We start from the raw sequence: 5000 nt of genomic DNA on the forward strand, positions 1-5000 counted from the left end.
GGTGCGTCCCTGTGGGTTCCTTTGTCGGTTTTGCGGGCTCGGCGCCGGGCCTTCCGCGCCGGTCCGTCGGCTCGCTCGGACGGACCGTGCGCAGGTGGTCCCCGACGGAGCCGGCACGCTCCTTCCGCTGGCGCGGCGCTCGGTCTATGCCTCCGGCCGGCCCTCGCGGCGGCCGTGCGCGGCGCTTCGGTTCGGTCGGCCGGTCGTCCCGTCCCTCACGAAGTTCCTGCGGCCGCGCGTGCGTGGAGCGGGATCGGCCTTACTTGGTCGGATCCGTCGCCCTCGCCTGTTGCGGGGGCTCGGTCCCGTCCCGTTCGGTGAAAGCTTTGCCCGCTCTGGTGCGTCCCCGTGGGTTCCTTTGTCGGTTTTGCGGCCTTGGCGGCGGGCCTTCCGTGTCGGCCCGTCGTGGGCCCGCTGCGCGTCCGTGCGCGGTGCTTCGGATCGGTAGGCCCGTCGTCTGGGTCCCTTACGAAGCTTTGCGCGACCGCTCCTTTGTCGCCGGTCCCCTGTTAGGGCTGACCGAGCCCTCCGTTCGCCCCCTGGCCCGTCGCATGGGCCCCCGGCGCCTCCGCGGCGCCCCACCGAAAACTGTCACGACGCGCATCCAGCGCCGACGAGGTCGCAGGTTACGTGCGGCAGCCGGGGGGCTAGGCCGAGCGGCGGCGGGCCCGCCCACGGACGGGCGCGGGGAGGAGCGCAGCCGGCACGCGGCGCGGAGCGGCGGCGGCATGCCGCCGGGCGGCCGTCGGCTCAACCGTGCCCGAGTCCCGCGGGCACCGCGTCGCCCGGCCGGCGCGAGCGGCGGCGGGCCCGCCCGCGGACGGGCGCGGGGAGGAGCGCAGCCGGCACGCGGCGCGGAGCGGCGGCGGCATGCCGCCGGGCGGCCGACGGCTCAACCATGCCCGAGTCCCGCGGGCACCGCGTCGCCCGGCCGGCGCGAGCGGCGGCGGGCCCGCCCGCGGACGGGCGCGGGGAGGAGCGCAGCCGGCACGCGGCGCGGAGCGGCGGCGGCATGCCGCCGGGCGGCCGACGGCTCAACCATGCCCGAGTCCCGCGGGCACCGCGTCGCCCGGCCGGCGCGAGCGCACGAGGGCGGGAGGCAACCGGGCGGCGCCTGCGGAACCGGATGCGACGGCCGGCGCGGCACGGCCCCGACGGGTCCGCACCGAAGACCAGCGCGGTGCGGATCGACCGCTGATGAGGTCAGAGGTTACGTGCGGCAGCCGGCCGGCTGGCCCGAGCGGCGGCCGGCACGCGACGGGGATCGAGCGGCCCCGACGGCTTGCAGCCGGGCGGCCGACGGCTAGGCCGTACCGGAGTCCCGCGGTCGTTCGGGCGAAGGGGCGCATGCTGCGGGAAAGGCCTGCGGCGGCGAACCGTCCGCCCGGCCGGCCAAGCCTTCCGCGGCGGCGCGCACGTGGCGGCGCGGCCGAGATGACCGAGCGAAGCCCCGGCGATGGGCGGCGCGCACGTGTCCGTGCGGCCGAGATGACCGAGCGAAGCCCGGGCGGCGCCCGCCGTGCGCCCTGCCGGATCGCGCCTTCCGCCGGCGCGCAACGCCGGTCCCGCGTTCCGGCCGCGGGAGAGGCCTGCGTCGGCGAACCGTCCGCCCCGCCGACCGAACCTTCCGCGGCTGCGCGCACGTGTCCGTGCGGCCGAGATGACCGAGCGAAGCCCCGGCGACGGGCGGCGCCCGCCGTGCGCCCCGGCGGATTGCGCGGCCCGCCGGCGCGCAACGCCGGGCCCACGTTCCGGCTGCGGGAAAGGCCTGCGGCGGCGAACCGTCCGCCCCGCCGGCCGAACCTTGCGCGGCGGCGCTTACGTGTCCGTGCGGCAGAGATGACCGAGCAAGCTCCGGCGATGGGCGGCGCCCTCCGTGCGCCCCGCCGGATCGCCTGCGAGCGGCGAGCGTCCGGGCGGGCCCCTTTCGCAACTTCCCTCGGTACTCTAAACACCCCTTGCCTCTCGGTCTTCCCCCCGACCCTCTCGGTATTTGCTCGGATATGTGCATGCATCGTCCCTCGTCGCCTTCGGTTATCCTCCCCGGGGTGGGCTTTGCGCCGACGCGCCAACGGGGTGGTAGGGGGGCTGCAGCCGCGGCCGCCGCGTTTCGCCATCCGCGCGTGCGCCGCCGGATCCGAGTGGAGGTCGCGGGCGACTCGTCGATGCTTGTACTAGGGGCGCATGCCGGCAGCCCCCCGCGGGGTGCGGGACCCCCGATCGGCGTGCGAGGGACGGGCGTCCGGGCGGGCCCCGTTTCCAACTTCCCTCGGAACATTAAAACCCCCCGACCCCCTCGGTCTTCGCTCCGGCCCTATCGCTATTGCTCGGATATGTGCATCCACCGTCCCTCGTTGCCTTCGGTTATCTACCCCAGGGTGGGCCTTGCGCCGATGCCCCGATGGGGTGGCAGGGGTGGGGCTGCCGCGGCCGGCGCGTTTCGGCATCCGCGCTTGGGGGCTCGGACCCGAGTGGAGGTCGCGGGCGGCTCGTCGATGCCTGCACCGGGAGCGCATGCCGGCAGCCCCCCGCGGGGCGCCGGACCCCCGATCGGCGTGCGATGGACGGGGGGAGGGGCGGGCCCGGTTTGCAAATTCCCTCGGTACTTTAAAATCTCACGGCCCTGTCGGTGCTCCCTCCGGCCCTATCGCCACTGCTCGGATATGTGCATCCACCGTCCCTCGTTGCCTTCGGTTATCTACCCCGCGGTGGGCTTTGCGCCGATGCCCCGATGGGGTGGCAGGGGGGCACGCTCTAGGCCGTGCCACGGGGCGCGGGCGCCGGCGCCGTACGTCCCTCGCGGCGGCCGTGAGCGGCACCTCGGCTTGCTCGGTCTGTCCTCCCGGGACGCGCGACCCGTGCGACCGGGACGCGCATCCCGTGCGACCGGGACGCGTGTCCGGGCCGTTCCCGTTTGCAACGCTCCTCGGTACTTTGGAACGCTTGGGGTGGGCTTTGGGCGGATGCCCCGCCGGGGTGGTAGGGAGGGGGGGCGGCTGCTGCCGCGGCGGGACTTCCGCTCCACTCCGCACAAGTCCGTCGCCTCGCGGCGGGCGCGCCCGGCACCGTTCGTCCCCGAGGGAGCCGGCACGCGCCCGCCGAGGCCCCGGCGCATGGGCGCCGCCGCCGGCCGTCCGCGCGGCGGCCGTGCGCCGGCTTCCTCCGTCGGCCCTCCCGGGATGCGCGACCCGTGCGACCGGGACGCGCATCCCATGAGACCGGGATGCGTGTCCGGGCCGTTCCCGTTTGCAACGCTCCTCGGTACTTTGGAACGCTTGGGGTGGGCCTTGGGCGGATGCCCCGCCGGGGTGGTAGGGAGGGGGGGCTGCTGCTGCCGCGGCGGGACTTCCGCTCCACTCCGCACAAGTCCGTCGCCTCGCGGCGGGCGCGCCCGGCACCGTTCGTCCCCGAGGGAGCCGGCACGCGCCCGCCGAGGCCCCGGCGCATGGGCGCCGCCGCCGGCCGTCCGCGCGGCGGCCGTGCGCCGGCTTCCTCCGTCGGCCCTCCCGGGATGCGCGACCCGTGCGACCGGGACGCGCATCCCGTGAGACCGGGACGCGTGTCCGGGCCGTTCCCGTTTGCAACGCTCCTCGGTACTTTGGAACGCTTGGGGTGGGCCTTGGGCGGATGCCCCGCCGGGGTGGTAGGGAGGGGGGGCTGCTGCTGCCGCGGCGGGACTTCCGCTCCACTCCGCACAAGTCCGTCGCCTCGCGGCGGGCGGGCCCGGCACCGTTCGTCCCCGAGGGAGCCGGCCCGCGCCCGCCGAGGCCCCGGCGCATGGGCGCCCCCGCCGGCCGTCCGCGCGGCGGCCGTGCGCCGGCTTCCTCCGTCGGCCCTCCCGGGACGCGCGACCCGTGCGACCGGGACGCGCATCCCGTGCGACCGGGACGCGCATCCCGTGCGACCGGGACGCGTGTCCGGGCGGTTCCCGTTTGCAACGCTCCTCGGTACTTTGGAACGCTTGGGGTGGGCTTTGGGCGGATGCCCCGTCGGGGTGGTAGGGAGGGGGGGCTGGCGCCGCCGCGGCGGGCCTTCCGCCCCCCTCCGCACAAGTCCGTTGCCTCGCGGCGGTCGTGCCCGGCACCGTTCGTCCCCGACGGAGCCGTCGCGCGCCCGACGACTTTCCGGCGCACGGGCGCCGCCGCCGGCCGTCCGTGCACGGCGGCCGTGCGCCACTTCGGCTTCGTCCGTCGGCCCTCCCGGGACGCGCGACCCGTGCGACCGGGACGCGCATCCCGTGCGACCGGGTCGCGTGTCCGGGCCGTTCCCGTTTGCAACGCTCCTCGGTACTTTGGAACGCTTGGGGTGGGCTTTGGGCGGATGCCCCGCCGGGGTGGGAGGGAGGGGGGGTCTGCTGCCGCCGCGGCGGGCCTTCCGCTCCACTCCGCACAGGACTGTTGCCTCGCGGCGGACTTGCCCGGCACATTTCGTCCCCGACGGAGCCGGCACGCGCCTGCCGACTTCCCGGCGCACGGGCGCTGCCTTCGGCCGTCCGCGCGGCGGCCGTGCGCCGGCTTCCTCCGTCGGCCCTCCCGGGATGCGCGACCCGTGCGACCGGGACGCGCATCCCGTGCGACCGGGACGCGCATCCCGTGAGATCGGGACGCGTGTCCGGGCCGTTCCCGTTTGCAACGCTCCTCGGTACTTTGGAACGCTTGGGGTGGGCCTTGGGCGGATGCCCCGCCGGGGTGGTAGGGAGGGGGGGCTGCTGCTGCCGCGGCGGGACTTCCGCTCCACTCCGCACAAGTCCGTCGCCTCGCGGCGGGCGCGCCCGGCACCGTTCGTCCCCGAGGGAGCCGGCACGCGCCCGCCGAGGCCCCGGCGCATGGGCGCCGCCGCCGGCCGTCCGCGCGGCGGCCGTGCGCCGGCTTCCTCCGTCGGTCCTCCCGGGATGCGCGACCCGTGCGACCGGGACGCGCATCCCGTGAGACCGGGATGCGTGTCCGGGCCGTTCCCGTTTGCAACGCTCCTCGGTACTTTGGAACGCTTGGGGTGGGCCT

Source organism: Phoenix dactylifera, chromosome 10 (assembly GCF_051530095.1).
Source record: "Phoenix dactylifera cultivar Ajwa chromosome 10, Ajwa_hap1_PhDact_Kaust_v1.1, whole genome shotgun sequence".
NCBI lineage: Eukaryota > Viridiplantae > Streptophyta > Magnoliopsida > Arecales > Arecaceae > Phoenix > Phoenix dactylifera.